Below are 23,619 nucleotides of genomic sequence, written 5' to 3'. Positions count from 1 at the left end.
TTGTCCAGGATGGGTTGTAGATCACTGATGATGCGTTGGAGAGGTTTAAGCTGAGGACTGTAGGTGATGGCCAGTGGAGTTCTGTTGGTTTCTCTTCTGGGCCTGTCTTGTAGCAGGAGTCTTCTGGGTACACGTCTGGCTCTGTTGATTTGTTTCTTTATTTCCTTGTGTGGGTATCGTAGTTTTGAGAATGCTTGGTGAAGATCTTGTAGGTGTTGGTCTCTGTCTGAGGGGTTGGAGCAGATGCGATTGTACCTCAGTGCTTGGCTGTAGACTTCTGGAGATTTCCATTAATGGCATCTGAAGAAGTGAGGTTCTTACCCACGAAAGCTTATGCTCCCAATACTTCTGTTAGTCTTAAAGGTGCCACAGGACCCTCTGTTGCTTTTTACAGATTCAGACTAACACGGCTACCCCTCTGATACTTAAATGTATCCAGAGACTGTATACACAGCTTTAATTATCACCAGGGCCAGCTCCAGGCACCAGCTAAAGAAGCAGGTGCTTGGGGCTGCCAATAACAAGGGGCGGCACATCCGGGTCTTCGGCGGCAATTCGGCGGCGGGTCCCTCAGTCCCTCTCGGAGCGAAGGACCTGCCGCCAAATTGCCGCCGAAGAGTGGAGCGGTGCGATTGCACTGCCGCGGCTTTTTATTTTTATTTTTTTTTATTTTTTGCCGCTTGGGGTGGCAGAACCTGGAGCCAGCCCTGATTATCACTCATCAGTTATTAATAATCATTAATAATCAAAAATCTGTTTTCTATATGTAAGAAAACTGAGATTCAGAGTGATTAAGGCCAAACTTTCATTTCACTGGAGGCAGCAAGTGCTCAGCGCTCAGAAAATGGGCACCAGAAATGAGTGGGTAGCTTTGAAAACGTTGCCTTGAGTGACTTGTTCAAGGCCATACGAAGAATCCAGGTCCACGCTGGGATTAGTGCTCTCAGTGCTACACCACACCTCTACGTCTGTGAAGCTGACAGACTTCCAAGCAGTTGAAATGCAGCAGCGTTCAACAGACAGGCCCATTTTTGTTTTACCGAACGCTAGAACTTTTTTCAATATTCCAGAGTATTTCGGAGCTGGGTGCTTGTGCAAGCTATAGCCCTTTCCCTGAATCACCTGCATCTCCAGAAATTCTAAGCATTATTCCAGCCAGGCAGGAACACACTCTCCTCAGGAATAAGCCACTTTGTGCCAGGGTAGTGTTTTGCCTTCAAGTTGAAGGGGGGGGGGAGAGGATCTTTTTGTCTAACGACTTTTTTAGTAGGAGTTAAGTGCTTAATGCCTTGTGGAGAATGCAGGTGAAACACACTCCTCTTGCCAAGATCCCCCCCACCTGCTTCCTGCCACCTGTCAATTGGTGCTAAGGTTCATGGTTATATCGTGCTGGATACACACCCAGAACAGAGGTTGATTCATAGCGCCGCAATGTTTAATTGCATCAGAGCTATTATAAAAGTCCAAATTCTTGAGGCTGCTAATGTTCAGGCCATTTAAAGTCGAACTGAAGAGCGGTAAATGGCAGCTAGGCAGATACCCTGGCTTTCTCTGCCAGCCCTGAGGGAGAGACCAATTAGATCAAAGAGGACATCTAAATGAGATTAGATTACAATGGACCAAACAGATTGGAATTGATGCTTATTAATTATTTATTTTAAAACACTTTGGCGGGAAGTTAACCATGAAGATGCACCAGTTATTCAATGAAGGGAGGGGGGGCTTTCCATGGAGCAGAGACTCTAAAGGAATTGCATTTTCTAGGTTTGTAGGGTTTTTTTTGGGGGGGGGGGAGAGCGAGGGGTTGGCAGGACCTCTGGGTCATTTAGGTTTCACTAAGGCTTTGCTAGCTACCAGGCTTTTGGGGAGGTGAACATCCCACCCCTTGTAAAATCTACCCCGTGAACCTCAGCACAAGGCTCAGGGTCCTGTTTTTAATCTTTTCTGTTGTTCCTTGATGATTCACCCTACATGATTTATCACCACCCCTCTGTATAAAAGGTCGGCAATCCTGTTCAAAAGAAAGAAAAGGGGATGACTTTTCCCCAGCCAGACAGTGCAAATCCTTAGCCACTATCTAGAGCTATATTTTGCTTACGGAGAGTATCACAATGTGCACCCTCCACAGTGTAGCTTTGCTTTGTGATTTATCTTCCTATGAAGCATCTGGTATTAGAGAAATGCCAGAGGCAGAGTGCCAGACTAGATGGACCAATAGTCTGATCGGGTCTGTTCCCATGTATAACGTTGTCTTAATAAGAATAACATTTTCATTAGCCCTCTGTTTTAGGATTCAGCATTTCTGACAAAGCTAAGTTACAATAATAAAAGCAAGATCACACCAGGTCTATGTAGAACATGGGTAAATTTGGCTCAGACCTGACAGATATTGCCTATTAATTCAGGATTTGCAAGTTCTTGTCTATTTCTTATCAGCCATTCCTGTATCTTGACAGATATATTTTTTCCTAATAAGCAAAAGTTTGTGAGCGCTACCATATAATATTTCTGCATATGTTGCAGATAAGGAAAATATGTTCTCATTTTTAGAAAGTAACAGATTGTATGAGCAGGATGATACAAGGGAAACATTGCAAACATTTTGCCAATATGTTTGTTTGTATTTACTCCAATACTTGCCCAGCTAATGTTAGCCAGCGTGGTTCAGATCTGGACCATATGCGCACATGAGCAGAGAGAGGCAACACACTGAGATTGTGGTAACTAGCAAGTCAGCGTCCCTAGCGGGGACAGTCACATTCTCAGTGTGTTGTGTCACTTACTGGTGTCAAGTGAGATGGACAAACGTTGTCACGGCATAAAACACACTCTCAAGTCACAACAGAATGTGTTAGATTGTGCTGGATCACGTCATATTATACAGGGTACATCTGCCTCCAGTGAGAAGAATGCCTCACGCTGCAACTCTAAGAGCATGGCTACACTTGCAGATGTAGAGCGCTGGGAGGTAAACCAGCCTTCAGAGACCGCAGCAGGGAAAATGCTGCCGTGTGTTTACACTGTCAGCTGCAAGTGCACTGGCGTGGCCACATTAGCAGCTCTTGCAACGCCTACAAAGAGCAGTGCATTGTGGTAGCTATCCCAGTGTGCAAGTGGCTGCAACGTGCTTTTCAAATGGGGGGGGGTGAAGTGTGACAGGGAATGTGTTGTGTGTATGTGGGGGGAGAGACAGTGTGTTTTGGGGGGCAAAGAGTGTGTCAGCATGCTGTCTTGTAAGTTCAGACAGCAGCAGATGCCCCTCCCCCATCACACACACTCACAGCAGAGTTCCACACTAATGGCTTGCTCTGTCCCGGAGCAGATAAGCAGTTGGCTGTCAGAAACGGAGCTTTGAAAGGGGATATCCGAGCCGATTTCAAAACAATGAGAAGAGTGGCCACTTGACTTCAGGGGATTATGGGACATTTCCGGAGGCAAATCACAGCGCATTAATGCAACACCTCGTCCACACTGACGCCCAGGCATTTCAGCCAGGGCGCAGCAAGCGTTATGCTTCTCATGGAGGTGGATTACCAGGAGCGCTCCAGCTGCAGAGTCCAGGTGCTCTACGTGCCTTGCCAGTGTGGAGACTTTGAGAGTTAGGGCGCCCAGGGCTGCTTTAATGTGCTCTAACTTGCAAGTGTAGCCAAGCCCCAAGACTAGCCAGACTTCTGCAGTGCATTTTCAAAGAGATGCCTGGGGAACTTGCCCGGAGGTGCCCACTGATGTCATTAGGCCACCTCCTGAAGTCCTTGCTCAATACTGACTAAGACAAAAAAAACAATTGCCTCCAGGATCCACCGTGCTCTCATTTCCTGCTCTTCCCTGCACTTTATGCTCCCTATATATGTTCATCAACCTGAACTCTCTTTCACAGTCATAGCATGCTCTATCAATGTAAATTACACTGCTTTACTTACCTCAGCTTGCTGATTATAACTATGTCTAATAGCTCTCAGTCTACACACATGTAAATGGCATCTGTCAATCTAAAAGTAAGAGATGCCAACAGCTCCTCTGGCTCACCGCATCTGAATCCTCGCCAAATTCACCACAGCTTAAAAAAAAAACAGGTCACTTTTTGGACTTCCTGTTTACAAGCAGATGCGCCATAAATCTCATAAGAGAATCTGTCCTCATGAGATTTCCAGCTTTGTCATGCAGGATGTGGAGAAGCATCCAAACTTAGCCCCAAACAGCTTGAGGTTCCTCTATCCCTAGTCTACATCTATTGGAAAGTCTAAAATCCTGTTAACCAGACTTCACAGCTTTGTTTGCTGCTATTATTTTGCATTATATTGCAAAAGTTAATTACTTTTACCGCCCTGCCAAATACCCAAGTGTTCTCACAAAGCTAAAGAAAAAAAAAAAAGCTAAGCTTTGACCCCTCCACTTGTCAGTGCAATGTTTCACAGCTCTAAAAATAGGGCAGCTTTGACAGAGGAGAGATATTTTTGGAAAAGCTCGTTATTGTAGCCAATCACACATCATTATTAGAGCCCCTGCTCTGAGACTTCTTTTCATTTTCTTTTGCACATAAATTTTATGAAGTGCCAAAAAGATGTGATGAATGACCTTGAGCATAGGCTACACATTAGGAATTCTCTCTTTTGAGATGCCCTTCCTACCTTCTGCACCTTTTCAATGCGCTTGGGAGGGGGATATAACTTAGAAAGATACCCCCCCACACACACACACACACTTGCTTTGGAAGGCTCTATTTCTGCACATTTAAAACTTAAATTGCGTGTCAATATCCAATGTGACATGAAATATAGGCTGCTGGAAATTTTAACCAGAAAGGCATATCAGACCGAATCATGAAGTATAGTTGAGACTATCAAAGCTGGCAAAATATATATCTGTATCAATATATTTACAAGAAGATAAAGCCATGCACAGCTTAGAAAGCTTAGTAAATTCATGCAAGGTATCAGAACTGACAGACACAGAACTCCTGTTCGTAAATAAATAAATAAATAAGTAAATAGTCTGTGGAATAGATCATTTTGGAAGGTGATTCTACACTGATAGGTTATATAAGGATGCCAGATAGACCTGCAGTTTTGGATATCTCACTTAAAGGCAAGTAGAACAATTACCATATGTAAAAGCAGCAAAGAGTCCTTTGTCACCTTATAGACTAACGGACGTTTTGGAGCATGAGCTTTCGTGGGTGAATACCCACAGATGCATGCATCTGAAGAAGTGGGTATTCACCCACGAAAGCTCATGCTCTAAAATGTCTGTTAGTCTATAAGGTGCCACAGGACTCTTTGCTGCTTTTACAGATCCAGACTAACACGGCTACCCCTTTGATACTAATTACCATATGGTCATTCTAGTATCTCTTTTATCTCATTAACCACTTCCTCAATGGCTTTCATTACACAGCCAAGAATACATCGGTAGGATTTATCCATGTGGCAATATGTTGTGCTCATGGGTTGATCATTGTCTCTTCCATTATAGTTAGACTCCATGAGGCACTGTTGGAGACTTGCTCAGATGGAGGTGTGATATGTCATTACAGAGGCAGCTGGAGATATCACAGTCAGCCATAGCACTGGTTTTATTAAATGCAGGTCTTTTTCTCCTACGGTTCTGATATAACTGATAAGCCTCTTTGCCAAGCTCCATTTTGGTCTCTGGAATTTGCAGCGAGGCAGTGCACAAATCTTCTCCCTCTCGTCTACCTTCTCCTCCTCATCATCATCATCTTTCAACACCAAGGCTAAGTAAAACCAAGGTTATGAGCATATTCCATCCAAGTCTGTTTTGAGTTGCCATCTGAGCCTGTTGTGAGGATGCCTGTTATACCACTGGCTCCTTTGACATCCATGGCCTCACCATGAACTCTTCTACAAAGAGCTATTTCAGTCACTCAATATGAGGTCATTTTAGCAACATGGCCAAACAATTGTTATTGGTACCTTTTGCACTTTTCAGTCTTCTATGGATGCCATAGTTTTTTTAGTCTATATAGCCTTGTGACACCTACAAGATGGTGCAGGTACTTCATTTCAAAGGTTTGCAGCTTTTGCTCTAGACACTTTGTTAGTACCTATGTTTCATGACCAGAATGTAGAGTGGGTAAAGTAAGCATTGTATATCCTCTGGTTTTAACTGTCCTTGACACTGATTTAAGGTTCCAAATGTTTTTACTCAAGCATATGAAGGTTCTGCTGGAACTAGCTTTCTCTTGTTGATGTTATCTTCACAGTGGTTGTCATATGTCATGATGGAGCCCAAGAAGCAGAAGCTGTTTACTTGCTAGACATCTACACCGTTAATGAGTAGTTTAGCTCATTTTTTTGATGTTACCATTAGTTTGATCTTTTGTTCATTCATTTTTAATCCTCATTCTCTGGCTATTGTCTACAGTTTAGTTGCTGCTCCTTGGTTATATTATTCTGTAGGCATGATATCATCTACAAAGGCTAGGTGATTGATGATTTGCCCTGATATCCTACAGCCTCCATCAATATTACTAATGGAGCTGAACAAGATGTTTTCTAAGTGTAGAGCAAAAATACTAAACCGAGTATGGCTTCCTCTTTAACTCCAGTTTTCATTTCAAACCACTCCGTCAGCACACTGTTGATTCTTACCACATGGCATGCTATGCTATACAGACCCTGCAGTATTTGAATGAGCTTGCTGCTAAAACATACCACTTGAGCCTTTCCACAGAGGCTCTCTGTTAGCAGAGACAAATGTTTTATTTAAGTCAACAAATGTGCAAAACAAGGGTTCTTTGAACTCCATGTGTCTCTCCAAGATGTGATGAAAAGCAAATATCTGATCTACAGTGAACGTGCAGGTCTAAAGCCAGCTTGTGACTCAGAAAGGATTTCCTCAGTTCTTCTTCTCATTCAGTTGAGAATCACTCTACAGAACACCTCGCTAAGAATGCTAATAAGACTGATTCTTCTGTAGTTATTGTAGTCTTAACGAGTGGTAAAATGATTGAAGATTTGCAACATCCAGAGACTTCACCCTTCAACCAAATTAGGTTAAATAGTTTGCAAAGGAGCATAACCATGCCTCTTCCACTGTGTTTTAACATTTTAGGCAGTATGCCATTTGGACCAGGTGCGTGGTGATTGTGGCTTCAATTTCTGCTTCCAATATGCATTCTTCTTGTTCTTCTTTGTTGCCTTCACAATTGATGGCTTCAAGGACAGGTGAGTCAACCAGACTGTTCCCGTTCAATAGCTGATGGAAATATTTTTTCCATCTCTTGAGCTTTTAATCTTTATCTGCTATATGGGTCCTGTGAGCATCACATAGTTGACTTGTTATAGGTGTTACCCTCTTTGATAGTAATCTACCTTTCTGAAAAAGCCCTCTTGCCTTACCTTTCTGAAGGTGTTTTTCAAGCTCTTTGCCTTCTCTCTCAAGCCAGTCTTTCTTAGCCTTTTTGACCATTCTTTCTAGTTCCTTGTGGAGCTTTCTCTATTTTTTTCCTCCTCTGGGCAATCTTCAGTTTTCAGATGTTCTTAATATGCTTCCTTTTTTCTTCTTGATAGGTTTTCGATCTCTGGTGTCACCCAGTCTTTCCTTTTTGGATACAACCTCATCCCTAAAATGCACAAATCACCTTATTGTGTCCTGAAGAAACCCTCTGTGAGTGCCATTACCCCACCGGCAAGTGCAAAGAGAGCGGTTTACAAATGTTGCGGATATAATATAGACACCTGTTACTGAAAGTGTTTTAAACATAACAAAAATCATCCAATGTCCTTTGTCTGTTTGACTGTAGAGAGAAGCCCAGTTGTATTGGTCTTTCTATTGTAGACTAATAAGAATATACGGAAAGTAACTTTGGGGGCGGATGGAGATTGCTCCTTGCCTCTCATGTTGAGCACCCACCGCCACCATTCTCCCCCTTAGAAAGTGGTATCGATCAGCACAGTTGTGAGCATTGGTCAGTGAGGAGTACACAATAGCAATGCTCAGATACTTAGGTACTGGCAAAGCAAGGGAACTTGGTACAGGTCCTGGGGTCCCAGAGTGCAAGGCTCATGTGGAAAGCACTGTCTATTTTCTACCTGTTTGTGCAGAGCCTTGCCCAATGGCATCCCTCATCTTTGAGAGTGGCCTCTTGGCACTAATAATTTCATCATAAAATTATGGTGCTTTTGTGTTGCACTTCAGCATGGCATCATGTTGAAAACAGACATCTGCTCAAGTGTCCTCATGCTATTTGGACTGGTTTTCATCAGTATCTCTCATTTGGGGTTTCTACCCCTGCATATTTTCCCCAGGCCTAACATTAACAAACCCCCAAAGATAGCAACCTTCTTACTTGAGTTATAGTCACCTTCAGTTTAGACGGCAGGAAACGTGTTGATATGGAAATTCTTTAATGTTGTTCATTTACAACTGCAGAGGATGTGAGGGAGATTCCCACACCTGAGCCATTCTTTTTAGATGACAAATCTGAGGAACTGTCCCAGATTGAGGTGTCAGTAGACAAGGGTTTGGAGCAAACTGATACATTAAACAGTAAAAAGGCACTAGGTATTCACCCAAGAGTTCTGAAGGGACTCAACTATGAAATTGCAGAACTACTAACTGTGGTGTGTAACTTGTCACTTAAATCAGCCCGTGTAACTGATGATTGGAGGCTAGTGTCAATTTTTTTAAAAGGATCCAGAGACGATCCTGGCAATTACAAGCTGGTAAGCCTAACTTCAGTACCGGACACATTGATTGAAATATAATAAAGACCAGAATTATCAGACACATAGATGAACACAATATATTGGGGAAGAGTCTACACAGCTTTTGTAAAGGGAAATCATGCCTCATCAATTTATTAGAATTCTTTGAGGGACGCAACAAAAATGTGGACAAGGGTAATCCAGTGTATATAGTGTACTCGGACTTTCAGAAAGCCTTTGACAAGGTTCCTCATCCAAGACTGTTAAGCAAAGTAAGCTGTTGTGGGATCAGAGGGAAGGTCCTCTCATGGCTCAGTAAGTGGTTACAAGATAGGGAACAAAGGATAGGAATAAATGGTCCCCATGTGATCTGTGCTGGGTGACTGGGCAACAAAATGGCAGATGAAAGTTGATAAATGCAAAGTAATGCACATTGGAAAATGTAATTCCAAAATAATGGGGTCTAAATTAGCTGTTACCACTCAAGAAAAAAGATCTTGGAATCATTGTGGATCATTCTTTGGAAACCTGTGCTCAACGTGCAGTAGCAGTCAAACAAGTTAATAATGATGGGAACCCTTACGAAAGAGATAGATAATAAGCCAGAAGGTGTCATAATTCTACAATATAAATCCATGGCGCACCCACACCTTGAGTACTGCATACAATTCTGGTCACACCATCTGAAAACAAATATAATCAAATTGGAAAAAGTACAGAGAAGTGCAAACAAAACTTTTGGAGTTTGGAACAGCTTCTATATGAGGAGAGATTAAAAAGACTGGGACTATTCATTTTAGAAAAGAGATGACTGAGGGGGAATATAATAGAAGTCTATAAAATCAAGAATAGTGTGAAGAAAGTGAATAGGGACATGGTTTTTATCTATTACCATAACACAAGAACTAGGAGTCACCAAATGAAATGAATAGGCAACAGTTTTAAAGCAAATACAAGGAAGTACGTTCCCGTACAATGCACAGTCAACCTGTGGAACTTGTTGCCAGGGGATGTTGTGAAGGCCAAAAGTATAACTGGGTTCAAAAAAAAAATTAGATAAGTTCCTGGAGGACAGGTCCATCAATAGCTATTAACCAAGATGGTTAGGGATGCAACCCATGCTCTAATTGCCAAAAGCTGGGAGAATGGACATGTTATGAAAGTAAATTAGCAAATGAGAGTCAAACCAAACAGCCCAATGAATTAAAGGCAGGGAGGCTAATTTTCAGATGTGCTGAGTGCCCACAACTCCGTCTGAAATCAGTGGACTCAGCGAATGCTGTCGTGCAGAGGCCAGTAGTCTAAGGTATCCAAGATGACAAAAGTCTAACACAGCCTGTTACATAAAATGGCTTATACAAGTCAGCAAAGGTTGAAGACAGAAAGAGTGAATTGGTCCAAACAAGAAGGTCTCCTGATATCAGAATATCAAGGAGTGTGGTCAGATGGTGACTGGTAAAGAAGAGGAGAATGGAATCACAAATTAATGGACTAAAACATGTGTGTTTGGAAATTAGGCCTAGTTGGTGGACACAATATTGAGGGGCTGAGCTATTTTGCCCATCACCTCCTTTTGAGATCTTTAAACAAGGGGGTATCAAAATGGTGGAGATGGGGAGAGGGGTGAAGGAAGATGCAACGTTTACCCTCGTGGCTGGCCCTCACTATCATCTCCTGGGATCCCAGCATCCATTCTGACACCCTCCTGATCCTGAGAGATGTTCTGACTGCACCAGGCCAGAGGGATGGGCCCAGAAAACCTCGCCACCTCCACCTGATATGTGAGACTCAGGTTCCTGCTCTCACCTGCTCCCTCATGTATCCTGCTCATTTCCCACCTTATTTCTTCTCTTTCTTATCTCTCTCTCTCTTTGCCTTTTGTTTTAGAAGAGTCTGGCTTTGCCAGCCAAGACTGTGTATTTTGCAGCACCTCTGTGAGTCTAAGGCCAGAGAAGCAGCTAAAAGCAGAGCCCTGAACAAACCAAGGTTGGTACAAGTTTTGGAGGTCTCAGAGTGGCTGATCAGACCATGTGCTCAGCTTGTGTTTCTCCAGCAGTGAGGTTACAGATGTAAGCAGAGTCAGGCTGAGCTCTACCCTTACATCTGGTGGTGAATTGTGGCAAGTTGTGGAAAAGAACTTGAGGGGCTGATCTTGTTTGCATAGGCACACCCACCCCGCTTAGCATGAGCCCAAATGGTCACTTTGGCTGCTGTGGGATTCCCAGTTTCTTTATTATTGGGGCAGGAAGAATAAAGTGTTATTACCCTGATTATGTGAATCAAGGACAATGAAACTATTTTAGGACAGAAAGGAGTACTTATGGCACCTTAGAGACTAGATGACAGAGGGACTCGCCATCAACTAAGTCCCCTCTTTGGTGTATGTTTGTCTTGCTTTATAAGGAAACAGGATTGGACTTAAACAAGAATAGCAGCAACAACAAGACCTCTAGCCCCTCAGAACTAACTTCTTCTCTTTTCCCAAGAAGGACAGTTAATATAATCTGTAATACTATCTAAAAGATTGTCATATGGGGGTCCCTCTAAAGGGAAAGAGAAAGTCTGTTAAAATGAAAAGCCTTACTTAATACTTTACATTTCAAATGCTTTAATTGCTTTTCTTTTCTTTACTTTATTAAAGGTTTAAAAGGTTTCTCTGTGGTGATTGTTGCCATTGGGCTAAGCAGCCTGGTCTCCGTCCTCAAAATCCTGAACCATATTTAACTGTTTAGTGTTGTACAGTGAAAGGGTCGTGCTGATACCTTTAACTCTCTGGGGCTATTTAGTCCATCAAAATTAACACAATTGTTCCCTGCGCCAGTGAAAATCAGGCTTAGAATCTTTTTTTCCTCTTTATTAGGAAAGTTACAATAAAACGTTAACATACTACATGGTACATTACTGAGTACTTAGGGCCAGGTTAGTATTCAAAGAACCTGGTTAAAGATTCTGTCTTGCTGGCCAGGGAATCCACCTCCTCTGGTATGCTAAAAAGCATGACCAAATTTCTAAATACTTATCCACTTTTTGGCACTTCTCTTGTGTACGTACTTGGTGTGAAAGCTTTTCCATTAAAAGAACAGTCCATATTTTACTGAACCATGATTCCACAGGCGGAGAAGTCATTTTTTCCCAAAAATATGCAATAGAAAGTCTTGCTGCAAACAATAAAAGAGAAATTCATTTGTCATTCTTTTGAAAATGTAGATCCTTCACTGGAAGTCAACACTTCCATTGCATACGAGAGACAGGTGACCCAGTTGGTCACAATGGATTTAAGAGTATGAGTAATGCAACCACTCTACCCAGCCCTGTGAGAAAGCACACTAATCTTTGCAGCATTGCTATGAGGCAGCATGTAGTTTATTATACATTTTAATGGGCAGGAAATACAGAGATTAAGCAATTTATCCAAAACCTGCAGAACCTGGATTCGATCTCTGGATCCTTTGCTCCTAGTTCAATACTCACTGCACTGCTTTTCCATGCTATAATATTTATTATTCTTAATTGTCTATATTTAAAGGTGCACAGCACACATTGTTAAAGGAAAAAAAACTCATCAAATGTTTGCAATACCAAATTAGCAAGAGACCACGGGCTAGATCCCCAGCTGGTATAAATTAGCATAGCTCTACTGAAGTCAATGATGTTCATCAGTGGAGGATTTGGTCCTACAGGTGTAGACTTAAAAAACTGCATGTAAACAACTTTTAATACACAATAGTGGAAAAATCCTTTCTTGCTGTGTTTACGCAAATCATTGCTTATAGCATATTGTGAGAGGAAATCTCACTGCAGGACAATATATAGAAATCATTAAATCCAACCAGAAAAATTATCAGCATAAAAGATGTATGAAAACTGAAGAGGATATTTCTTTTTTTGTAAAGCTGTTAGCTCTGATCTTTCAGCAGACAGTTAATTCAAACTCTGCCACAGCTGTTTAATAAAAATTGAAAATGCCTTGGATGTCTCTTTAGAAGAATTGAAATTACGACCACTCTTCATTAGAAATGGCATGTCCAAATAGTTCTCAAATGGCGAATATGAATGCTCCTCAGCAGGGTCAATAGATGGGTGTTTTAGCCTGAATAGTGCCGTGATGCAGCGATGACAGAATTTACGTCTGTAGATAGAATCTCTGCGTCTGAAAATCTGAGTCTGATCAGCCTTCAGTGCTTCAGGGAATAAAGCATCCAACTGAATCTAAAAACAATCCAACATAGTCCGACCAAGATCAGTGAAGGAGCACAAACTGCTTTTAAGGTCAAATCTTGAGGTCCACTTTCAGCGTTTACACAGGCAGATCTCTCAGTGAAATGAACAGGAGCTGTGTTCCAGGCTAAATGTGCCTGGGAAGCATGCCTGGGATAAGGCGCTGAGCACTAGGGCTGAAAGAAATGAGTTCAGTTTCAGTTTGCATACTTTGCTGCTACATGAATGTCACTTTGAGTTTTGGATTTGAAAAGACTCCACCTCCCCTGCCCAAGCAAACAGAGTTGATGGGGTTTTGAATGAAAGCAAAGAAGGATGGAGGGAACTGGCTGCAAACTCAGAAACGAGGATTGATCCGACAGCTCAGGAACCCTGAGAGCTTTCAGTACATCTGAGTAGAGCTGCTGGGCAGGAATTCTTTGATAAAATGGGGTGGAGAGTTTCTGAAAAATGTAAATTCATCAAAACTGAAACTGTTGGTGAAACGGTGTCAGGTTCAGTGATCCACCTGACTCTCTTTTTTTTTGTGGGGGGGGGGGGGGGGGGAAAGAGAAACAGTTTTGAGATTGTTGAACCAGAAATGTTGGGGGTTTTTTTAAGTCAAAAAGACTGTTTTGGTATGTTTGTATAATTTACACTTAGAAAAGCAAGGGTTCTTTTTTTAAAGAGAGAGAGGTCAAAATAAAAACAAAACGTTTCAATTGACCCGAACTGAATTTATTTATTTATTTATCTGAACTGTTTAGTTTGCAAAAATCGTTGGGGTTTTCATTTTTTTTCTCCTGATTTGGGACAGGAATTTTTTTTCAAAATGTCAAAACTTCTGTCAGGATGGGGAAACCATTTATCGCCCAGCCCTATATCTGAGCTGAGGTTCAGCTGTGTAACGAGTTTGGCATAAGTCTAATGGAGGGGCACCTGACCTCCTTAGGGCAACTAACACAGAGATGTTGCTTTAAAATGGCTTTTCCTCATGCCTAAATTTTCTACCTCCATTTTGTGATTCTGAACAGGATTGTGCATCTCATCCTGTGCCCCCAGGGACATGTCACCCCCACTATCCCTGTAGGTAGGGAACTCTCTAGCCAGCTGTGTTAATCAGCTGAAGGGGGTCACTCTGGAGTGATGGCCCATACTGGCTCCGGAGAGTGCTTTCTCTGCAGTATGACAGTCCGTAGCAGTTAAGGAAGCAAAAATCAAATGAAGCAGATCAGAAAAGGCTGCTCCCAGAGACTCACTTGGCCATTGCTCACAGCGCTGTCAGCCCAAAGGAGTAAGAGGCTGGAAATCAGAGCTAGGTCTCCTATTTACCTATGAAGAACATTTTTGGGGGCCTCCATTTCCCATACTATGGTAACAGAATCCACTCTCTGAAATTCCAGCTAAGAAGCGGAGCTGATTGAAAAGCAAGAAACACTTTTCTTGAACATTGCTAATTTAAAAAGTTTCACGTTATTAATCAAAAACCTTTTGATGAAATTGTTCTGACTAGTTCGACTGCTGCTAATGGGAACAAACACTTTGCACATCCGAGGATCTCAAAGAGAGAAACAAAGGCAACAGGTAGCAAAATACAATGTTAAATCTCCTCCACAACCAGCCCTACAAAGAGCGCTGAGAGCAGATAAAGTATATGATAGTGCTCTTGGCTTCCCAGTCTTTGTCTTGGAAGATCATATTTTCACTAAGCTGAAAGCTTGAGTAAGACACACTGTAAATATAGCGTGCTTAGGATGCAACCGGCATCACCAATAAATTTCAAGCACACATTTTTCATAACATAAAGGTTGTGTCGTGATAGCTGCTGCATCCCATTGAAGGATTAGAATGTTTGCAGTATAAAGAAAGGAAAGATAAATCTTCAGAGATGCAGCTTCATTATCCAGGTGGCATTTCAGAGTAAATTATGCCCAATATCTTAATGTGTCGCTCAGCTGGAAATTGTATTGTTGGTTCTCTGACTCGCAGTCACTACAGCAGCCGTGTCAAAATGTACTGAAATAAATGGATCTGACTTGAGTTCTCTGGGCCTTTTTATGACTGGTTTTTCAGTATCGTTGAGATAATACAAATTAAAATACATATCTTTCACAGAAGCGGGAGGGGAATGAATCCTCAAAAACTTTCAAGACAAGCAACTCACACAAAAAATGTAGCGCAGTCCTTGATAGAATGATGGATACAGACAGTATCAAATCTGGCCTCAGAATGGCTAAGTTGTTGGTTATTTACACTAGAAATCAGCATTGCTGATTCCTTGAATTTATAGTCCCCTGTCTTCTCACGCTATCCTGCTTCTTTAGCGAAAACAAACTCATCCACTTAGTGGTCGACCCTGCTGCCTGCTATGCTGACCATGTTGAGTTGTCTAGATGAGCATTTTTTTCTAAGATGCTATTCGCAAAACTAGGAACCAAATCCTCCAGTGTATGAATGAAAGATTTGTCCTTCCTAGCAACTGTCTGTTAGGTCAAGTAAATATCCGCATCAGGTGGCAGAGGTCATTCAGGAGCTGGGAGGAGAAGGAAAGGTGAGAGCCGGAGGGATAGACAAAAGAGAAATATATACAAAGATAAGTCAGAGACAACAATAGCAGAGTTACAAAAAATGAAAGAAAGGAAACAAAGGGAAATAAATGAGGAAAAGTAACTACAGAAATAGAGACAGCCATATCTGCACAGCATAAAAAGACCCAAAAGAAGGTAAAGTAGTGAGACGATGGAGGGAGAGGCCCACGTTTCCAAAAATGCACTCACATAAATGCTCACCTATTTCTGAGCATGCTTCATGTGCACAAGCACAATGTCTGGTTCAAGAGCTCCAGTCAGGACTGCAGACACATGGATGTGTTCAGACAACTCCCATGCTATATAGAGAGTTCGCGCATTCTGGACACATGCACAAGTACCCGAACTGCTTTGCACATGAACTTCTAAAAATTTGGGCCAAAAAAAGTTTAGTACAACGTAAAAAGGAATAAATTGAGGTGGGGATTCCTTTTTTAAGCTGCTCAGTACACTAGGTAAGTAAGTAGCACAAAGGCAGAAATAGGGCGTATATTTCATTTGTATATGTAATCAAAATGTAGAAAGGAAAGCTCTCTGGAAAATGCAGTCAAAGCAGTATATCCCTGTGCAGTTTGGGACATATGTAAGAGTCAGGGTCTGAGAGCAATCAGATTAGAAAAGGTAGGTCGAATTAGAAAAGCTGTGGAATTTTAATTTAAGAGTAAGAGAATTAGGAAGGGCACAGGAATAAAGGAACAAGCTAAACACAAACAGCCAGGTTGTGCCGGGACATCTTGGAGGCTGGTAAATGGCAAGTGTGCGTTGAGCCCCCGAGACAGGCTATAAAGGGGAGCAGACAGACAAGAGGAAGGCTGTGTCTGTTCATTTTCCTACTGTGCTTATCCTTGAATCGTCTCTTGAGTTGAAAAGTTAGCCATGCTCCTGTGAGACCTCTTTGTGGGCTATTTCCTTCACCTACTCCCAATTCAGAAAAGGTTTGTTAAATTTTAACTCGATACTTTGTGTGCATAAAAACTGCACGGCAGCCTGTGTCCCTCATTCATTTCCTTGGGCAGAACCGTTGGACTGTCCAGTTAGAGCTACCCCCAGCTCCTCTGTCCCCAGAGATTAGTTGCAGGTACAGAGCACTGCAGGTTAAGGAGCAGGAGATATTTAAAAGGTCCTGGAAAATCCTGGTCAAAGGCATTTTCCTCTCTTTTTTCCAAACTATCACTTTCCTGCTTCTCTGTAATTGCTGTGAAATCCTCTCCTGGGCATTCTCGTGGCAAGGTTCAGAGGCTCGCTCTGGCTTGCATGCTCGCTCACTCGCTCTTTTCCCTCCTAATTCAAAAATCTTTGAGTTCCTCTACAGCCCTGGATGGAGAGCGCTTTAGGTGACCGTGTAGCCAGGTTTTTATCTCTTGAACTGTCAGGGCTAATGTTATAGCTCTGGTGTTTCTTTTTTCCTACATTCAAATCAAGCCAGTCTTATGGGCAGCCTGTCTTCCCCAGCCCTGGTAAGCCCAAGACATAGAAATTCTTCCTAGGACATTAGCCTACCTGTAACCTCCTTTGGACATTTGTCAAGCTCTCTGACAGCCCTGTCAGCCTCACTGTGCTAAGCTGTCTCCCTCTCATTATAATGGACCTCTGGAGGGATGTGGCTGAGTTACAGTTATTGAGCACAAGTCTAAGAGAGAGCCCCAATCCGAAGGGCTGAGCATCACTTGCTGCCCATACTGTTTTATGGCTGCTGAAAGGAGGCGTTGGAACACCGTAGAACTTACTGGCAAAGTATTTATTCCTTTCCACCGAGCCGTCTAGTGCAACTAAAACTTGTTCTGATCCTCTGAGAGGGTGGTTAGAATTGCTTAGAGCTCCAGGGCCCATGTCAATCTGGGATAAGCAGGCAATCTCCTTGCAAGCCCAGTAGTTGCGTGCCTCCTGTGGACTGTATCGAAGCAAACTCGCTGCCCGGAAGGACGCTTCACTTCTGCCAACTTACCAAACCCCACACAGCAGCAACAAAGCAGAAGGAGCTGCTGAAACCTGAAGCCGCAAGTGAACCATCTTCAGCCAGGCCAAAGGGAGAGGCCAGCAATGGAAGATAATATATAGAAATGCAGACCAATATTGCCCACCCCAAGAATTAAAAAATCATGATTTTTTAAAATAAATAAATAGTGGGTTCTCTTTTCAACATTCAGGACACACCTGGGTCACAATTTCAAGCTCCTCTCTGTAACCAGGAGGGCTAGAAATGTACATACCTCTCTCCCCAAGTTTCTCATGAGACAACATAACTCCTGGAGCTGGGGCTTTAATAAAAGCATTTACGTCTTATGAAAACAAGTGGGACTTTGTAAAATCTGGGCATGGGCCATTTAAGTGCCTAAGTATTTAGGCATTGCTGTGCTCAGTGTCGTGCCACCTAACAGATATAGCCATCTACATCTCATCTGCAAAAAGGATTGTCTCACTTTGGAATCCATTTTGAAAATGAGATTTAAATTGCTAAAAGTGTTAAGCATTGCAACACAGAGAACAGCAATGCCTTTAAAAATCTGCCTTTTGAAAATGGCGCTTAGGCTCCTAAGTCACTTAGCAGTTTTGAATATTGTACCCACTGTAATTAAGAAACCTTGGCATTCGCTCTCTTGCAATAATCACCGTGGCTACTGGCCACTAAACAAAACTGGACTCCGTTATTCCAAGGTTGGGATGTAATCTTTCGTACCATTTATGTTGAAATGTTCCCAGTTAGTTGTTAATGATATGGGTGCAATAAAACCCAACATCGTTTTCAGGTTTGGGCCTCTAGGTTGATTACGGAAAATTTATTTAGTAGAGGACCACTAGGCGACCCTTTGAATGATAAAACAAGACTTTATTTAACAGGAAAATAATTAGTTAGCAAGCAGGCATCTATTTACCACTTATACAATATTACTTACACTCAAGACAACAGAGGGAAGTACACAGTCTTATAATCCTGGAACACAACAGTACCCTTCTGATGTTGGCTGGAGTCCTCTTACCTTTTAGCAAGGTTACTCTGTTTATAATTCATTATAATACTAATTAACATTAAAAAGTCCATAATTATATTTCCACCACCTCTTTATTGGCTCTGACATTGCACCTTATATAAATTAACATCTACACCAATGTCCTTCCCATATTATCAACATAGATAGCATTTTAATAAAACATTCACAATTCTCAAAAACACTCACTAAAAGCTTCCTGAATGCAGCTATAACCAAAACATAACCACAACGTAACCTTGGCTCATGTCCTCACTAACTCCAATTTTCCCATCTTACTGTCTCCAACTAATCTCTTATTTTCTCACACTAGAATCAACAATTTCCCATACTCCTCACTTAGGTCCCAAACCTAATTTCTGCATATTTTTTAACCTAAACCATCCTGTAGGTTACAGGGATCAGGCCAAAAACACTGCTTGCTTGCATTCAAATTCTAATTTCATTGCCATGAAGAAAGGAACCCAACATCAGATTAAAAAGCAACCCCAACTTTCAGACAGAATAGTTGCTTTCCATATGGAGAGTAGAGATTTTTTTTCATATGCATGTTGCAGTTCCCTCCAGGCTGTGAGCCCTGAATAAAGATATCTAGTGAAAACTGAATCCTTGGAACCTTAGTTCATTTTAATTGTATTGTGTTGAATTGTTTTTATATCTCTCAGTCTTAATGGGGGGTATCTGGGAGTTTACTCCCATGATAAATTGTTTTTGCAGCCCAGATTCCTTTGTCAGTCAGAGAGAAAACAAGTTGTGGTTTGAACTAACAACTTTTGGCTCTTGCTGTCATTTGTTTATGTATCAAGTAAACACACAGCCTGCAGCTTCCATTTTCTGATAGCAAATGGCCGGGTAGAATCAACAATAAATACCTACTGCCTAGAGGATGCATCTTTGGGTGCGTTTGTAAACAGAATCGCCAGCCAGCGGAGCAGCTGCTAGCGTCACACCATCTGATGCCCCAGATGACAGCCTAGCTGCTGGTTAGCCAGAGTATTCCTCACCGCAACAGCTCTCTTAATCATTCCTTCTGTTCCCCAAGTTGCATGCTAAACTCAGAAATGGGGTACATGCCACAAGTGGGGTCTGTTTGCAGTGGTGGTGTAGCCATGTTGGTCCCAGAATATTAGAGAGATAAGGTGGGAGAGGTAATATCTTTTATTGGACCAACATCCTTTGGTGGGAAAGGCAAGTTTTCGAGCCACACAGAGCTCTTCTTCAGGTCTCAAGAAGTCACAAGTTGTGTCTGACAATCTCTGCTGAAACGGCTTCTTCTTGTCCCCAAATTCTCCCCAACTTGGGCTTTCCCTGGGAAGCTCCAACACTTGCAAGATTTGCAGAGAGCTGAGGGAGGCCAGAAGAAGGCATGCAGGACTCAACTCCCACCCCTCTATGCACATGAGGAAGGCCTGTTGGTTGCAGTAAGAACTGGCATATTCTGATCCTGCTCATGACACTGATCACAACTGTCTCACTGTTCCCTTGTGCTCCCTCTGTCTGTCTGCATCCCCTTGTTCTCTCTCATCTCATATTTAGACAGTAAGGTCTTTGGAGCAGGGGCTGTCTCTTTATTATCTGTGTGTACAGCCCTCAGCAAAAAGAGGCCCCAACTCAATCCCCTGGGTACTGCAGGAATACAACTGACACATAATACTAGTCTTGCAAAGGAATGATACGAATGATGGATCAAGAGACTGGAGTGATGGGGGGGGGGGAGGAAAAGAGGAGTATCTGGCTGGCTTGGGAGGGAGGGTGAAGAGTGGGAGGGAAAGTAAAGGGCAGAGAAACTTTAATAGAGTTTTTAAAATGTGAAAAGAAAACTTTAACCCTCTCATGAAGAATTTCAACTGGATTCCAGAGATACTCCAAGAGGAAGAGCAGATTCTGACCCCCGACCCATCATATGGAATCAATGTTAGCCCAGTTTGTCATGGGGATTAACATCTTATTTCCTAAATCTTCCTATTAAAAATGGTCAGCCAGGGGCTGTTTACAACGAAGCTGCATCTTCCTCTGGCTGCTGAATGGATCAATCCCTGAAAGGCCGAGAGAAACTATTTTTACAAGTAATAAAACTGTGTGTGGAATAGTTGTCCTGGGGTCCGTGAAGCACGTTGGATGAGATCACTGAGGAGCTAACCGAGGTAGCCGTAGCTGGGTTTAGAACAGTCATTCCTTGCTTCCAAATTGAAGGACGGTGCTGCCTAAATTAGCTGTCTAGCAGAGCTGCATTGTCCTCATTTGTCTTCATTGTACAGGATCAAATCTACCATCCTTCAGAATAACCTGTCGGCCTTTTCTCTTCACAGAGCTTGCTTTCCTTTGGCGACAATTCAAGAGGTCACTACAGATTTGCAGCAGTCAGACTGGAATTGCCACCAGGTCATGGTGCCATGCATTTATAACAGAGCAGGGAGGTGGAGTACAGCAGAACTGGGCATCAGGGAAAGGGAAACTCCCAGAACCTCTCCACTGCACCAGAAAAGCTGGAGCCGTTTGTTCTACTGTGGGCATAGGACAGGTCTCTGTTGTTGTCACTCCTTCCCTGCTTAGCGGCATTCAGACCTCCTGACTGTTTTTTTTTTTTTCTTTCTGCTTTGTCAGCACTTCGTTTGCTTTTCATTTTCTAAGCAAGGTTGCTAGGAGGCTGGGGCAACATTTTCAAAATTACCTTAATCCTGAGTTCTCTGAGGCTCCAACGGACTCACCAGTGGGTTACACCAGCACTAGGAGAGGCAATAGGGAGCTAATTATTTAAACACAATTTTTAAAAAATCCCTTTTGAGCATCTTGTATGATCCTTGTGGGTTCTTCTGTCGGCTTCTCTGGCAATCACATTCCCCAGAACTCTCCGGTGCTAGTGTTTGTGCATGTGGAAAAACACCTGCCAGTGCTGGCATGCAGTGAGAGATTTTTACACATTCAAAGCTGCAAATAAAAGTTGTAAACTTCTGCAGGAGAAATTCACACATTTATGAATAATCAGAATCCATGACAAATCCCAGACCGTCCAGATTCCCTTGAGATACCCGCTGCATCTGAGAACATTGCTTAATGCCACAACATAGCCAGGTGTTTTACAATAAGTATGAAGTTTTCTGATATTCATTGCTATAAATTATTAGCTAGTTAGATTGCTATCGCTTTTATATACAGCTCAGAGTATTAGCCAGCCTGGTGTTAGCTCAACATTACAAACCCCTTTTTTCATTTAGAAAAAACACAGTGTATTCAGGATCTGCAATTTCCTTGCCCCTACATTTGCTTCATTGTTGTCATTGCACATGTTGTTTGTTTCTGTTTAGCACTGATTTACTAATCCCATGGAGCTAATTCTGGCCTGAGTTCCATCCATCAACTACCATTAAAGTCAACGGTGCTTCCATGGCAAAAAGGTTTCAGACTATACTGAATAAAGTCACTGTTGTCTGTGATACCAGGGGCCTCTTGTGACTCTTGGGCTGTAGGCGTTGTGAAATGAGGCGTATCCTGAGTGTGTCTTGCTTATGTCTGGGGGCAGAAAAAAGGCTGGGGAGAGAATGTATGATCTGGATCATTTACCCTACCAGGCAGGATTCAAGGAAGAGAGAGAATGGTGGAGATGCCGAGCTCCACTCTGTTAGATTTGCCATGTGTCCTGCTTATTTTAACCCCCGCCTTCCTATTAGGCCACTTGTCTTTATTTCTATTTTTTAACCAAGTTTCAGTTACATGTGAGATTTCCCTTACAAGCACCTTGTGGCCAGCATTTCCCTTCTTGGGTGTGATTTGCCTCCAGTCTGGGTTAGTCAAGGAGAGCTTGTTGCAAGGGAAGGTTTAATAAAAGTGTATCTTCATTCTCAAGGTCTAGCTCACAACCATAGCAGAGTGGAAGACACCGGCTTTAGTGATTCCGCCAGGTAGTGGCTTGACAAGGTCCTTGCTCCTTAAAGAGTACTTTTTCTTTGCTGCAATTGTGTACAATCTCTCTCTCTCTCTCTCTCCGTGGCGCCTTGGCAGCTCTTTCTAACCAGCTCCAAGACTTTCTGGTCTGCAGTGAAATGATACCACACAGTGTCCCAGTTCTACAGAAGTGTTACAATTTACCATCAGAGGTTGGCAAGGAAGAAAGTTACTGTTCTTGCTTTTGTCTTTGGCACAATGTTAGGGATGCCAATGGAGACATTTAACACCTCTCGGGGTTATTAGAAACAAATATACATTGGAAGAAAACATTCCACAAATGCGAACCTTTCTGTAGGCTGTAAATCTGCTACATATTGTATTCTCCTCTAAAACAAAAGAGATTGCAGCAAGTAAAGGCTATTATTGCTCAGATATTGTTTAAACATTTCTGTTGGGAGATGCTGCATGAAGAGGAGAGACAATAGCTGTCCTGACACAAGATTTATTAAAGAAAGTTGGCACCAGTATATTTGTAGTGAACAAAATGTTTGTAGAGATTATACTAGATTTACAGTGATTAATAATGGATTGGACATGGCAGACATCAAAGGGTTTGGCTGCCTCGCAGTTTCTCTGCTGGATTGAGTCAGAGTAAAGATTAACGCTAGTGTTTCAAATAACCTTTTACCAAGAGAATGGTGTTTTCTCTTGAACAATGGAAAGGAAACAACAACTAAACCCAGCCGTGTGCCAAGATATTTAGGGAGAAAAAGAGGCTGGAAAGTTAACTGCTAACAACTGACTAACGAGCGTAGAACTGTGTGTAGTGCTTCATGCCCCCAAGCCTGGAAAACTTGGGGAAACAGTCTCTATTTATTTGGGGTGAAAGCGTCCTTTCCGCTGTGCCCCCACCCAGGGGAACAGAGGTCAGAGCCGTGAGTCCAGTGGGTCAGAATGCTGGGGGTGTGGGGTCGGGCAGAGAGCTGGCCTTCAGAGGGCTGCCACTCCCCAGCAGTGCACATGAGCAGGGTGTGGACACATAGGGGTGGGGACTGGACATAATCTTGACTCCGCAGTGAGGCTCCCCCAGGGGGGTGTTGGAGATGCAGTCTGCCCTTGATTCACAGTTGTCCGTAAGCTGCAATGTAGCCATTATTTTTTTCATTAGATCTCTCTGTGTCTCTCACTCACATTCTCTCACTTTCTCGCACACACAAGGGCACTTATCCATATGTCCCAGGTGTCCTTGACATTACTTAAAAATACCCACATCAGACACGACATTACTGGGCA

This window comes from Trachemys scripta, chromosome 19, assembly GCF_013100865.1.
Source record: "Trachemys scripta elegans isolate TJP31775 chromosome 19, CAS_Tse_1.0, whole genome shotgun sequence".
Classification (NCBI taxonomy): domain Eukaryota; kingdom Metazoa; phylum Chordata; order Testudines; family Emydidae; genus Trachemys; species Trachemys scripta.
The sequence above is the reverse complement of the archived record's forward strand: the minus strand, read 5'-3'. Positions refer to the sequence as shown.